The sequence below is a fragment of the Oncorhynchus kisutch genome, linkage group LG4, assembly GCF_002021735.2.
Source record: "Oncorhynchus kisutch isolate 150728-3 linkage group LG4, Okis_V2, whole genome shotgun sequence".
Taxonomy (NCBI): Eukaryota; Metazoa; Chordata; class Actinopteri; order Salmoniformes; family Salmonidae; genus Oncorhynchus; species Oncorhynchus kisutch.
In genome coordinates this window covers 7925977-7942673 of record NC_034177.2, presented here as the reverse complement: position 1 = coordinate 7942673, position 16697 = coordinate 7925977, and positions in this window count along the sequence as shown.

The window sequence follows — 16697 nt, the reverse complement described above, 5'->3', positions numbered from 1 at the left end:
AACTTTTAATATAAGATGCCCACACTTTTTGTTTTTAAGGTATAAATATTTTTATGTATGGAATTCTTGGAGCTTACTTACGTTGACAATTCAGGGCAGGCGTTTGTTTGTAGGCACTTTGTTTCGGAGCCCCATGGGATGATTCGAGCTCAGTTATACCTCGGAGTATCTGCGTGAATGCTTCAGAATCTATAAAACATTCGACAATATTAAAGCTATAATCACTTTAGCTAATATTGCCTTGTTATACGGTAAGCATACTGATCCTAATGATTGTTTAATATTTCTATAACATCCCACGCTTTTCAAACAATTCCCCACAACAATCAAATCTAATAAAGATTTATTTCAAGAACTCACCTTGCGATAGATCCATTAGACTGTTTTCCCCGATTATCTTTTTTAACGCTTCAGTCCGATAACGATTCTTGGAGTTTCTGGAGGTGCTGTTTGCATCGGAACTAAAACGCTGCTAACATTGCCCATGGTTTCTAGCGCTTTTGTACCCTACGACCTAGAGAAAAACCCCTGAATGATTTTTTTACATAGCATTTGGGGTTTGTCGTTTTTTTCGGGCTATACCCCCGCCCATGGTATATTTGACACATTTCAAACACATGGTATTGGGTGTGTCTAAACATTAGGATCCTTTTGGAGCTTCTAAAATCTCCGGGGTGCTAGCACCTAGATGCATGGGGGTGTGTTGTTCTCGACATCGCTGGGATGAATGACTTTTTAGCCCACCTAAAAAAAATAGTTTTATGAAAGGCCTTTAAGATTAGGAGTCGTAAGACACAATATTATTGTTGGGGGGTAGGCATCTGTTTTGCAGGCTAGTGTAAACCTTGGTTTCAAACGACCCACCAGGCATGCATGGGTATTTTTTTAACAAACAACCCGCCCCCCTTTTTCTGTTTTTGAAACACACACACACACACACACACACACCCAGCCACTACAGAAAACTCCCTCACGCACATGCGCGCGCACATGGCTTTTTCCGCAAGATTTTTCTCAGGGACAGACTGCGCTAAGAGTGAACAAACGCGAGAGTTCATAACGTGGTGAGATTCTGATTTTAAAACCATTTATTTCATTCAAAATATTTAGTACATACATTTTATATCGTTACATTCTTAAGGTATTTTACGATGCCTTTCTTACAGATCCTGGGAGCTTATGCAACCAACCGCAATTGTCCGTGTCGAGTTCACCCTCAAAAGGCAAGGCTCTCTTGCTATGTCCATCAACACATGGTAAGTTTTCACTCCAGGGGTAGATCCGCCGTCGGGCCTTTTGGTCTTGACTCTGTCTCAAGGAAAGCCTCGCCCAGCGCTTTAACTGTTCCCCATTTTGGAAGAGAATGTCCAGCTTATTCATAAGTGTTATGAAAATTGGATAATCCACCCATTTAAAACTAAACACAGGAATAAAAAAGTTTACATGTTTGCGGGCTCTGGAAGCTACCGGAGAATTGACAGACTTTGTAGCATTAGCCTTATCATAAAGGTCACAGGCTAAAATTGTCACTTTGTTGTCAGGGCTATAGTCCATTGAAGCAATTCTTAGAGCCTTGAGATCACTGCGGCCGCAGACCTGTTCTTCCAACGCATATCCTGGCACATTTGTAACACTTAGGACCTGTTCAATTTTACAAAGAGCCAGCCTGATGTTTAGCCATTCTCTCATCCCCAGAGCCGGGGGAAAACTCCCAGGTTTTGCAGGATAAAGGGGTTTGGGTCCACGGTCTGTGAATATCTTTACCGTAGAATCCTCCGGGTGGAATATGTAAGACATGTGGCCCTCACTCGTACCCAAAAATCCTTTAAAACATTCTGGAGCTTCACACAGAACTTCTTCAAGGCTTTGGTCACTGGGTTCATGACAAGCCGAGCATAACATCCCTAAAATTGGCATAGGTGTCATTTTTGTTTAATATTCAGGGGGGTTATCATGTACAGTCTTAAACAGGTATTGTTCAGCGGCTTTATAAGGGGCCTTAACCAACCCAAACCGTGAGAAACAGTAACAGGTTGACCTGACACATGGTCACTTACTCAACCCAGGGCATGCACCCTTCTACATGACATAGGGTCATAAATCATTACATAGGGTCATAAATCAGGCTTGGGTCATCAATCATTAACGGCCTGTCAAAGGGACCCTTACTCACCCCATAGCCCCCACCTAACCAGGCTTGTCTATCAGGCTTGGGTCATCAATCATTAACGGCCTGTCAAATGGACCCTTACTCACCCCATAGCCCCCACCTAACCAGGCTTGCCTGACCAGAAGACATGCACACGTCATCACTACATAGGGTTCACATAGAGTTCACATAGGGTCATCAATCAAAATTTTGACCCGTGACATCTACTCTATTCTCTCTGACCCCTATGAAGAGTAGTTGCTGCCTTGTTGGAGAAAAAACAAGACAAGTCATTTGTTTGCATAATGGTATTGGATGTTATATACCTTTCATACCAAGACTTTTCCCCACCAACTTTACCATGCTACCAAACTGTTTGCCGCCTTGGCTGGCAACAAAACCTGTAGGGCTTCTTTTATTTCCACCAACCAACCCTAGTCATGATTTGTGGTAATGTATTTAAAATGACCCTAGTCATGATTTGCGGTAATGTATTTAAAATGACCCTAGTCATGATTTGCGGTATCGTATTTAAAAGTCCCGCCAACCGACCATAGTCATCAATTGCGGTAATGTATTTAAAATGACCCTAGTCATGATTTGCGGTATCGTATTTAAAAGTCCCGCCAACCCCTCAGTATAAATGTTGCCTTTCATCTTGCCGTTTTTCGCAATAAATCATGAACCTTCTATTGCTGTCCATACTTGTCAGTCACAAAGCTTCACAGAAAAGCTTTTTATTGCATTCATTCTTTTCCATTTAAATGTATGTAGTTCTGTCCTTGAGTTGTTCTTATCTATTCTCACAATATTGTCAAATTTAGTCTGGGGGACTGGGCACACTGCCATTTCATTTTTTTTTCTTGACTTTCAGCTCGGTGATTTGATCTTGCAACCTTTCGGTTACTAGTCCAACGCTCTAACCAGTTGGCTACGCTGCCGCCCATTATTTGTTAGCGACAGAGACATTATTGTTGCATTCAATGGTTTTCAGTCCTGTGGCCTTCACCAAGTGAGTTTCTAAGGGAATATGTTATCTTTAAAATATATCTCTTTATGACAATACGTTGCATACACTGAGTGTATAAAACATTGGGAACACCTTCCTCATATTGAGTTGCATCACCTTTTTCCCTCAGAACAGCCTCAATTCATTGGGGTATGGACTCCAATGCTTCCAACAGTTGTGTCAAGTTGGCAGCATTTCAGTTCTTGACACACTCAAACTGGTGCGCCTGGCACCTACAACCATACCCCGATCTAAGCCACTTAAATCTTTTGTCTTGCCCATTCACCCTCTGAATCGCTTAAAAATTGTTTCAAGGCTTAAAAATCCATCTTTAACCGGTCTCCTCCCCTTCATCTACACTGACTGAAGTGGATTTAACAAGTGACATCACTAAGGAATCATAGCTTTCACCTGGATTCACCTGGCCAGCCTGTCTATGTAATGTTTGTACGCTCAGTGTATATCATCAAAAGAAAAGCGATGACTCAGTGTTCAATAGGTTTTTGGGCTCAATTGAATTGATTATTTGTTTTCAACAAGCTTTTTTCGAAAAGTGCAACTCAACACTAGAATCTAGTGTTGAGAAAACTAGAAACTAGAAACTAAATTAAGCTGATTAAGGAATGAGTTAAATTGGCTTTTTTTCCCCCCAGTGTACTGTTATCTAACAGTGAACTAACTGTATCTTACATTCCTCTTACATTGTACAGCAGTGTGCAGCAGTATATCAAGGCATCAACAGGGGTTTAAAGATAACTGATGTTGAATGGGTAAAAAATGTGAGTAGCAAATTTTCTGATCTGTTAGGACACGCCCATTCCCATGATAGTTGTTGTATGACATGTGGTATTTACATTATCGTATGTGTCACCAATAGGTCATTTGTGTTGACCTCTAAAGGGTTGGGGTAACCTAATGTGAAATAGCTAGAAGGGAAAGTAAGGCAATGACATTACACTGTGACACCAGGCTAGTTGTTTGGGGATTTTTTTTTTTAAAGGTAGAATTACAATTGTGTTTGTCCTGATCGATGATCATCACCCTGTGTTATTAGCCAGGGATGAGATTTGGATAAGGTGATTTCCCCACAGCTCTATGGACAATGGACAATAAAGTTTTTGTATCCAGTGTTTGTGTTTGTGTTTGTGTCACGTTCTGACCTTAGTTCCTTTGTTTTTGTCTTTGTTTTAGTATGGTCAGGTCGTGAGTTGGGGTGGGCAGTCTATGTTTGTTTTTCTATGTTGGTTTTTGAGTTCGGCCTAGTATGGTTCTCGCTCAGAGGCAGCTGTCAATTGTTGTCCCTGATTGAGAATCATACTTAGGTAGCCTGGGTTTCACTTTTGGTTTGTGGGTGTTTGTTTCCGTGTGAGTGTTTGGGCCACACGGTACTGTTTCGTTTTGTTCACATCGTTTATTGTTTTGTTCCAGTGTTCAGTTTGTTTATTAAAAAGACATGAACACTTACCACGCCGCACCTTGGTCCTCCTCTCTATCCCCAGACGACATCCGTTACAGTTTGACTTTTATACGGAACAAAATTATAAACGCAACATGTAAAGTGTAAAGTGTTGGCCCCATGTTTCACGAGGTGAAATAAAAGATACCAGAAATGTTCCATACGCACAAAAAGCTTATTTCTCAACGAACAAAAAAATAGCAGAAATTCGTTTTTCCTTTTAGAAAGCATTTATCCTTTAGCCAAGATACTCCATCCACCTGACAGGTGTGGCATATCAAGAATCTGTTTAAACAGTGTGATCATTAGACAGGTGCACCTTGTGCTGGGGACAATAAAAGGCCACTCTGGTATGTGCAGTTTTGCCACGCAACACAATGCCACAGATGTCTCAAGTTTTGAGGGAGCATGCAATTGGCATGCTGACTGCAGGAATGTCCACCTTAGCTGTTGACAGAGAATGTCATGTTAATTTCTTTACCATAAACTACAATGTCGCCTTAGTGAATTGGACAATAAGTCCAACCAGCCTCACATCCACAGCCACGTGTAATCACCCCAGCCCAGGACCTCCACATCCGGCCTCTTCAACTGCGGTATCATCTGAGACCAGCCACCCGGACATCTGATGAAACTGTGGATTTTCACAACAATTTTTTTTTACTGCACAAACTGTCAGAAACCATCATCTAAAGATGATTCAGCTGCGGGATCGGGGCACCACCAGTACAGAGCTTGCTCAGGAATGGCAGCAGGCAGGTGTGAGTGCATCTGCATGCACAGTGAGGTGAAGACTTTTGGAGGATGGCCTGGTGTCAAGAAGGGCAGCAACAAAGCCACTTCTCTCCAGGAAAAACATCAGGGACAGACTGATATTCTGCAAAAGGTACAGGGATTGGACTGCTGAGGAGTGTGGTAAAGTAATTTTTTCTGATGAATCCCCTTTCCTATTGTTTGGGGCATTTGGAAAAAAGCTTGTCCGGAGAAGACAAGGTGAGCGCTACCATCAGTCCTGTGTCATGCCAACAGTAAAGCATCCTGAGACCATTCATGTGTGGGGTTGCTTCTCAGCCACGTGTGTGGGCTCACTCACAATTTTGCTTAAGAACACAGCCATGAATAAAGAATGGTACCAACAACTCCTACGAGAGCAACTTCTCCCAACCACCCAGGAACCGTTTGGTGACGAACAATGCCTTATCCAGCATGATGGAGCACCTTGACATAAGGCAAAAGTGAAAACTAAGTGCCTCGGGGAACAAAACATTGATATTTTGGGTCCATGGCCAGGAAACTCCCCAGACCTTAATCCCATTGAGAACTTGTGGTCAACCCTCAAGAGGCAGGTGGACAAACAAAACCCCACAAATTCGAACAAACTCCAAGCATTGATTATGCAAGAATGGGCTGCCATCAGTCAGGATGTGGCCCAGAAGTTAATTGACAGCATGCCAGGGCGGATTGCAGAGGTCTTGAAAAAGAAGGGTCAACACTGCAAATATTGACTCTTTGCATCAACTTCATGTAATTGTCAATAAAAGCCTTTGACACTTATGAAATGCTTGTAATTATACTTCAGTATTCAATAGTAACATCTGACAAAAATATCTAAAGACACTGAAGCAGCAAACTTTGTGAAAATTAATTTTTGTGTCATTCTGTAACGGGGTTCTTCCGTCGAAGGAGAGGCGGACCAATACGCAGCGTGGTCGAAGTTCATGTTTTTTTTTATAAGAAAAACTATACATGAACAAACTACAACACAATAAATGTGAAAACCCGAAACCAGTCCCGTGTGGTACAAACACTGACACAAGAGACAATCACCCACAAAACCCAACACCAAACAGGCTACCTAATTATGGTTCCCAATCAGAGACAATGACTAACACCTGCATCTGATTGAGAACCATATCAGGCCAAACACAGAAACAGACAAACTAGACACACAACATAGAATGCCCACTCAGATCACACCCTGATCAAACAAAACATAGAAACATACAAAGCAAACTATGGTCAGGGTGTGACACATTCTCAAAACTTTTGGCCACGACTGTAGTGTTTGAGTTTTGTTATGTTTGACATTGACGAAATCTACTGGACAAATACTAAAAGAGCTAATTTTCCATAACCTGTAGGTAGGTAGGTAGGTAGGTAGGTAGGTAGGTAGAACTGGAGCGTGATTGGAAAGTTCATAGATTCTGCTCTTTTCTATCATTGTCATCCCATGGGACGAGGGGAGTAGGCGAGGCAGGAAGTGAGGCAGGCAGGGGGAAAGGCAGGCAGTGAGGTGGCAGGCAGGCAGGGGGCAAGGCAGGCAGTGAGGTGGCAGGCAGGCAGGGAGGGGGCAGGCAGGCAGGGGGCAAGGCAGGCAGTGAGGGGGCAGACAGGAGGCGAGGTAGGCAGGGGGCAAGGCAGGCAGGCAGGGGGCAAGGCAGGCAGGCAGGCAGGGAGGGGGAAAGGCAGGCAGGGAGGGGGAAAGGCAGGCAGGGAGGGGGGAGGCAGGCAGGGAGGGGGCAAGGCAGGCAGGGAGGGGGCAAGGCAGGCAGGGAGGGGGCAAGGCAGGCAGGCAGGGGGCAAGGCAGGCAGGCAGGGGGCAAGGCAGGCAGGCAGGGGCAAGGCAGGCAGACAGGGAGGGGGCAAGGCAGGCAGGCAGGGGGCTATGCAGGCAGGCAGGGGGCAAGGCAGGCAGGGAGGGAGGGAGGGGGAAAGGCAGGCAGGCAGGGAGGGGGAAAGGCAGGCAGGCAGGGAGGGGGAAAGGCAGGCAGGGAGGGGGGAGGCAGGCAGGGAGGGGGCAAGGCAGGCAGGGAGGGGGCAAGGCAGGCAGGCAGGGGGCAAGGCAGGCAGACAGGGAGGGGGCAAGGTAGGCAGGGAGGGGGCAAGGTAGGCAGGGAGGGGGCAAGGCAGGAAGGGAGGGGGCAAGGCAGGCAGGCAGGGGGCAAGGCAGGCAGGCAGGGGCAACGGCAGGCAGGCAGGCAGGCAGGCAGGGGGCAAGGTAGGCAGGCAGGTAGGGGGAAAGGCAGGCAGGGAGGGAGCAAGGCAGGCAGAGAGGGGGCAAGGTAGGCAGGCAGGTAGGGGGAAAGGCAGGCAGGTAGTGTTTTTGCAGACAGTGTTTTAGTTTTTGCGGACATTGCCGTAGTATTTACTACAGTGTTTATTTTTGCTGCAGATAATACTGTAGTATTTACTATAGTATTCTACAGTATACTACAAAATTATATAGTAATTACTACACATGATCAAGGGATACTACAGTGTGTAATGTATTCTACAGTACTTAAAAATTCTATAGTAAGTGCTAGTGTTGGTATACTGCTACTTCTGTGCTTTTTTTTTAGATAGGGTGAATTCGGATAGAGTGGGACATCATGTAAATTGGGACAGCTTATTTCTTAGTCTAACAAGAGAAAAGTTGTTCCTATCACTGGGAGTCTGGGCTGCATCCTGTGGTGTAGTGGTGCTATTTATTTTGAGAAACGACATGATCAAAATCCCATCATAGAGTTGGGCAGAGCAAGCTTCACACGGGAAGCTCACCCCACGAAGGATCAACTGACATAGGGTTTATTTTCTGTAAATGTGAATATGTTTCGATTCCCGCTTTACCAACCATAGCTAGCTAAACACGAGAAGTCAATTGGAACAGTCTTACAGGCTTTTCCAATGGAGGAAAGAGATACGGTTTACATTAGAGACCCCCTGTACTTAGGTTAGGCAGGACTCTGCTTCTTGTCCTGTTCATGGTTTCTTCTATTACTGTTTGAGTGAACTCAGAAAAAGTGTGACACTTTTAGAATTATACGTCTTCTGTAACCTCTTCAGACGTCTGTCCAACATATTAACCCAAAACACGATACATTTCTGAAATCCTCACGATGTTTCCTAGTCATACAACATTGAATTGTCGTTGGGGTACAATTAGGACTATAACAAGGGTGTCCCAGTTTATCTCACCTGCTGTCCCAGTCTACCAAATGTGAACTGAAAATATGGTTTTGACTCAGTGTACACAAATGGGTGTGTCGTGCCTACTGTGAATATGATATATACAGTGTGGCAAAAAAGTATTTAGTCAGCCACCAATTGTGCAAGTTCTCCCACTTAAAAAGATGAGAGAGGCCTGTAATCTTCATCATAGGTACACTTCAACTATGACAGACAAAATGAGAAAATCACATTGTAGGATTTTTTATGAATTTATTTGCAAATTATGGTGGAAAATAAGTATGATGAAAATTACAGGCCTCTCTCATCTTTTTAAGTGGGAGAACTTGCACAATTGGTGGCTCACTAAATACTTTTTTGCCCCACTGTATAAAAACATTTGGGAATTTCAAGAAATGTATCACATGTTGGGTTAATACATTGGATAGATGTCTGAAGAGATTCAACCTTCTAGAACATGAAAAACAGTCTGGTGCTAGAATTTTTTTTACTTTCGGTTCCTTCTGACAACTATGTCTCACGTCATCCACTGATTGAGAGAGGATCAAGTCTGTTTTTCAGCACAGCTGATGTCCCCTTATAGCTCGAGAGCACCGTGCTTGCTCCGTGCCTGCTCCACTTAGTAATTCCTGGCTCTAGCCTTTCCTGAGGAACCACTGCACTCACTGGGAGTCTGGGCTACATGTAGTGGTGCTATTGTTTTAGTTGAGAGGGGCAATTATTATTATTATTATTTTAAATGATGTCAGTATTTCTTCAATCAAAGTTTGTACCGACAGATGTAGCCAGTTGAATAGCCTATCATTATAGAATTTGCATCAAATCCATCCTCCAATTGCCACCTCTGCCTCGGCCCACACATATTGTCTCAAGAAAATGTTATATTGTTAAAACAGGGCGGCAGGGTAGCCTAGTGGTTAGAGCATTGGACCCTGAGCTGACAAGGTACAAATCTGTCGTTCTGAACAGGCAGTTAACCCACTGTTCCTAGGCCGTCATTGAAAGTAAGAATTTGTTCTTAACTGACTTGCCTAGTAAAATAAAGGTTAAAAAAAATGTTCAAATACCAAGTTAGCCATAGGCTACCTAGTTTCAAAATAGGTCATCATCACTATTAATTCTGAAAGATAATTATTCACATTTTATCAGTGAAACTTTTAAACTGCATATCCATGCCCACGCTGGTCTCAGAACATTTCTTATTATTCTGTACGGTAATCCGAAACATTCCATTTAGTATGATATATGTTATGTTTCGTATGGTATGTATTACTTTGTGGATGTCCATCACCCATTTTGTATGATATGTTAAGAATTAAAATGTGTATTATGTTATGAATTTGCAAAACGTACAATACGCTAATGTTATGTAGCTAGGCTAGGGGCTAGGCTAGGGGCTAGGCTAGGGTTAAGGCTAGGAGTTAGGTTAAAGAGTTAAGGTTAAAGTTAAGGTTAGGGATAGGGGAAGGGTTAGCTAACATGCTAAGTAGTTGCGAAGTAGCCAAAAAGTAGTAAGTAGTTGAAAAGTTGCCAATTAGCTAAAATTGTCCGTGATGAGATTTGAACTCGTAACCTTTGGGTTGCTAGACGTTCACGTTATACTGGATTTACTATGTTATGTCTAGTCTATGAGACCATGCTGCCATGCCAATAATTTGACTGATCTCATATGCATTTAGATTTTATCAGTGATGTAGAGTCCAGTCTCGAGACCACATATTGAGTGTCTCGGTCTTATCTGGGTGCCTGATACATTTGTACTCGGTTTTTACTTGGTCTCGGACAGTTAGGACTCATCATTTATTCCCGAGAACAGCCGAGACCAGATTAGTAAAAAACTCATAATTATCAGCTTCCATTCAGTCAGTGCATAAAACCGCTTCGCCAGGCCAAATATATACACTCCTTTCTTGAATCATTAATAATTTAACAGCCTTATCTATTATAGACATGTTTGCGCAGTGGCGAACCTATAGGCTTTCAGTGTGTGACAGGTTCGTGATTCTGAAAGGACTCTTGTAGGAGAGTGCACTTTTTGTAAAACACAAAGGGCCAGTGGCGTAGTGGAGGGTATACGCAGACATAAACCGTATACCCACTTTTTTTTCTGTGGGCATTGTGTATAATCACTTCTTAATCCCTACTGATGCATGTCAAGGTAGTGTAGTAGAGGCATACGACTTATCAATGATGTAGTACAATAGAGAAATCATGCACAAAGTAGTGTACACAATCGCAAAGCACTTGAAATATGTTCATATGCGCGCTGCACACACAGCCTAGTTTCATCAGTGCTATATTAGCACACTACCCCCTTTATTAAGAGAGGGGGGGTTAACGAGGAGTGGAAACTCAGGTACTAGACAACGAGGACTCTGAGTCAGCTAATATAAACCTCTATAAGTCCGTAACAGTAATGGCACAGGGTAACCCCAAACAGTTTCAGCTGGACTTTCACCAAATTATAGAATTAGCCCAGCAGGAGAAGCTCTCCCTTGATAAAGATACCCCCACCCCGAGCGGGTCAGACCAGACCTCTTCATTATATAACCCCACAGATGAGCAACCCCCAGTGGAAAGTCAACCTCTCAGCACAGAGTACTACTCCCTCATTGAAATTAAGGATAAATTCACCCAGCTGGAGGTAAGGCAGGTGGAGCTGGAACAGCAGGTGATTACACTTCAGTCAGCACAGAACCAGACAACAGTCCAGCACAACAACACCCCCTTAACCAGACCCGGAGTGCTGGAGGTGGAGAGAGACATATATGCACTCTGGACAGTGGTGAGACAACTTCAACAGGAGAAAGAGCAGGAGAAGGAGAAGAACAGAGCACTAGAGGAGAGGATCAGACTGCTGGAGGAGAGGTTGAGGGGGATGGCGTGTGACAGAACAACCTACTAGAGAGGTGGCCACCACCACAGAGAAGCCAGCAGAACAGCCCACCTCAGCACCCGACGAAAGTCTCGACACCACAGCAGAACAGTCCACACCAGACCCTGGCCATAGAGTCGACATCACAGCAGAACAGACAAATGAAGAACCTCAATCCCAGCGGCTCTCACCCCCTCTGAACTTTTCCCCAAACACAATGTGTTTAAACTCTGGTGTCCAAACACCCAGCGCGCCCCAGAACTTCTGTCTGAAGACCAACTGGGTCACCCATCCGCATAATAATACACACAGGCACAAACGACCTGAGAGCACAGCAGGAAAGGGTGGCTACAGCACTGAAGGGAGTGATTTAACAGGCTTCTTCTACTTTCCCCAGCGCACAAGTGGTTATCTCCACCCTGCTGCCACGAAAAGACTTCCACTCTGCCACAATACAGCGGGTAAATGCAAGTATTTCCCATGACTGTACCTCAAAACCAAATGTTTTCCTGGCCCACCACTCCACCCTGGACTTGAACAGCCTCTATGACCAGGTCCACCTCTACAAGGAAGCAGTGCCCACCTTTGCCAGGACTCTAAAGGACATTGCACTCAAACGTATCCCCAACACTTAACACAGGAGCAACAGATCAATAGACACCCCACACAGACCAGCGAGACACCCTCCCAGACCTGCAGGACCCCCCCCCCCCTGGACCTACACATAGAGGACCCATGCCAAGAGGACTTACATCCAGACCACAGCACCCCCAGACACATCCACACCCCCACCCACACCAATCAACACCCCCCCACGTCAACCATGCCCACACCCCATTTAGGCCCCCTCAGATCAGACCTATGCCACTCCTGCCCACCCCATGCACCCCACCCCCGCAAAGAGGGCCTCACCATGGAAGTCACGCATACGCCCAGGTAGTGAGCGGGCAAACAAGCCCAACCCCCACTCTTACACTCGCTCAAGCCAATGGCATGTACCAGATGCTCAGCAGGCTCTGCTCACACTTACTGGCCTGAGGCCAAACCACGACCAACAACATTGGACACTTTATGGAACAAAATGCCTTCTCTATATCATCCTGGAATATCCAAGGCCTGAGGTCATCTGCCTTTGGCCTAAAGAGCAGGAACCCGGACTTCACCAAAGAAATCGGTAATACAGACATTGTCATCCTGCAAGAAACCTGGTATAGAGGAGACGGACCCACTGGTTGCCCTCTAGGTTACAGAGAGCTGGTAGTCCCATGCACCAAACTACCCAGTGTGAAACAGGGAAGGGACTCAGGGGGTATGCTAATTTGCTATAGAGCAGACCTAACTCACTCGATTAAATTAATCAAAACAGGAACATTTTACATTTCAAAAGGACATTATCATAACAGAGAAAAATGTCCTCCTGTGTGCTACCTATATCCCCCCACTAGAATCCCCATACTTTAATGAAGACAGCTTCTCCATCCTGGAGGGGGAAATCAATCATTTCTAGGCCCAGGGACATGTACTAGTCTGTGGTGACCTAAGTGCCATAACCGGACAAGAACCTGACACCCTCAGCACACAGGGGGACAAACACCTGCCTGCAGGTGACAGCATTCCCTCCCACATATGCCCCCCCAGGCACAACTATGACAACATATCCAACAAAACGGGTCACAGCTCCTGCAGGTCTGTCGCACGCTGGGTATGTACATAGTCAATGGTAGGCTTCGAGGGGACTCCTATGGCTAATCTCTTGGCAGTAGTAGTGTAGACTACTTTATCACTAACCTCAACCCAGAGTCTCTCAGAGCGTTCACAGTCAGCCTACTGACACCCCTATCAGACCACTGCAAAATCACAGTCTACTTGAACAGAGCAATACACAATCATGAGGCATCAAAGCCAAAGGAACTGAGTAACATTAAGAAATGCGATAGATGGAAGGAATGCAGTTTGGAAACCTACCAAAAACAATTAGGCAACAACAAATTCAATCCCCTTTAGACAATTTCCTGTGTAAAACGTTCCACTGTAATAGTGAAGGTGTAAACTTGGCAATAGAAAATCTTAACAGTATATTTGACCTCTCAGCTTCCCTATCAAATCTAAAAATCTCAAATAGAAAACCAAAGAAAATGAACAACAATGACAAATGTTTTGATGAAGAATGCAAAAATCTAAGAAAGAAATTGATAAACCTGTCCAACCAAAAACACAGAGACCCGGAAAACCTGAGTCTACACCTTCACTATGGTGAATCACTAAAACAATACAGAAATACACCACGGAAAAAGAAAAGGAACAGCACGTCAGAAATCAGCTCAATGTAATTGAAGAATCCATAGACTCTAACCACTTCTGGGAAAATTGGAAAACACTAAACAAACAACAACACAAAGAATTATCTATCCAAAATGGAGATGTATGGGTAAACCACTTCTCCAATCTTTTTGGCTCTATAACAAAGAATAAAGAGCAAAAACATATACATGATCAAATACAAATCTTAGAATCAACTATTAAAGACTACCAGAACTCACTGGTCACTCAATTCCGAATAAAACCCAACTTTGAGAAATTCTCAAGTTGACCATGTTTCTCTCAATCACGGGAGTACAAAGGTTGCAGACCATTGCTGAATCTTTTAACCATACCATGTGGTTAAACTCTTAGACTATCGATACCGACAGAATAAGAACAAGTCTTTGATATAAATTACTAGTCTGCAGCTAGGAATTCGGTATCATTGAACGCGAAAAATGACAACCGCCGAAACATCCATTCTACAACAACATGAATGAATGTCACTCTGAACTATCCACTATAACCACGACAGAGAGAGAGAGATGGACAATTCTACAAAATAACCACATTTTCAACAGTGATCAAGACGACACACTGAGCGTAAATACTATTGATTGCAATTGTTCCCGAATGAGTGAGCGTTCATGTGTAAATGATTAGCATTTCAATTGTTATAATTATTAACTCTGTAGTGACTTCTTAGTCGACCCCCACTTCCCTTTTGTCTAACAAGCCGCCATGCCGGTTTAGCCCACTAGGGCACATTCTCCTATAATTTCTTGTAACCATATTTACTTTGTTGTTCTGTTTATGCATTTCTGTGAATTACTTAGTTAGTAATAAATGATTTAAGACAATTGATGTATGGATGACTCATAGTGAAGACTGGGTTCGTGCAGATAACCAACAATTTACGACGTTTGGAATGAGACTAACGTAAATAATTCATTAATTCGAAGACTAACTGATCAGATATAAAATATCTGAAAGGTTATATCAGGAAATTATAACTTTGTAATCTGAATATTTTCCTTGGTACCCCGACTTCCTAGTTAATTACAGTTACATGATTAATCAGTTTGATCGCGTAATACTAATTACAGAGAATCTTTGACAAAAACTAAGTCTTCAATTTAATGATAGTAAAGACACGACAATGGTGTTCCACGCACTTCTATGCGGAGGTGAAAAGCCACCTTCAGTGACTCCTTAAACTTAAAATTCCTTAAACTTCATCAGGAAAATCAGGAAGTCAACTTCATCATAGGCATCACTTCTGATCTGTGTACAGAAAAAGAATGGGAGTTTAAAACTTTGTGTTGATTACAGAGGATTGAACAAGAAGACTGTGCTGGATTTTCCTAAGTCTCTTTTTGTGGCTCCTGACCACACGACTGAACAGTAGTCCAGGTGCAAAAAAAACTAGGGCCTGTAGGACCTGCCATCTTGATTTATTACAAGATTCAGTTGAGGTTTAGGGCTTACTGAATGATTTGTCCCAAATACCATACTTTAGAAATATTTAGGACTAACTTATTCTTTGCCACCCACCCACTTTGAAACTAACTGCAGCTCTTTGTTAAGTGTTGCAATCATTTCAGTCGCTATAGTAACTGACATGTATAGTGTTGCGTCATCTGCATACATAGACACACTGGCTTTACTCAAATCCAGTGGCATGTCATTAGTAAAGATTGAAAAAAGTAAGGGGCCTAGACAGCTGCCCTGGGGAATTCATGTTTACCTGGATTATGTTGGAGAGGCTTCCATTAAAGAACACCCTCTGTGTTCTGTTAGTCAGGTAACTCTCCATAATATAACACTTGTGTAAAGCCATAACACATGTTTTATAAAACGTGTTTAGTTTCCAAAAGGTATCGAAATTGTCAACAAAAGTTACAACCATTGAACTGCAATAATCACGTAGCCAGTTGTGAAGAGAAATAATCCTGCTAAAGTGTTAAATGCCATTCTTCAGAGAGGGCACAGGTCCAGATATGATGGGTTTTTCATTAGTATCTAGCAGAGTCAATCAGCTCTTTGAAATCCAGTTTCAACTGTTCAGAGCTGCCCTTCATAATGTCATTAAAACCCACATGGACTACGATATAATCAATATCCATGTCCTGGAATAGTACATTCAGGAGCAGCTTAGTAATGTAATTTACTCGAGCTCCGGAACAGTCACATTTGTTACCATGGAGCTGCCCAAAATCACGGCTGGCTAGAAGTATGAAGAAATCCAGCCACTCCCACGCTTCACAGGATGGTGCAGGCCTCACTCAATCCAGAGCAGGGACAAAGGTTACCAACGTTTACTTTGAAATCACGAACTCTGGGCAACACCTGCCAGTCGGATAATGAGAAATGACAAGACGGAGATGCAACCAACATGCGCGAACACCATCCAGCCACCGGCGTAGAAAAGGTAAACATTCCACTCTTTGTTTTCCCCAGTTTCTTACGTAGGCTGGCGACCTGCGTGATCAAGGAAGCCACCTCAAGACTATAATCCTCGGCAAGCAAACAATTGTCGCATTGGATCTCTGAGTGATCCAGTTTGTCCCGAAACAAAGCGTAGTAGATACAGCTCCTACTATTCATTTACTTTTCCAGAGAAAGATGGCTCCGAACTAATCTGGGACCCTTAGCCTAATGGCTAACGTTACCAGCTTAGAGGCTCTTTCAAGCAGACTTTAACCTGTCAGTTAAGAAGGATTCTGGGACAAGATATAGCGGTCCTAGCTGTTAGATGCTAAACACATCGCGGAATCCATGCAAAAACAAATTAGGCATGTATGTTTAAAAAATATTGATTTTGTTTTAGTTAAAATAACAAACTGAGTGTTTCCAGTATACAGTGTTCAGCTGCATACTCTGATGAGCTGTGTGGAAGGTCTTGGAACTCTCATGCAGGCTCAGTTAAAGGATGCAGCTGTATGGAGAATCTTGGAAC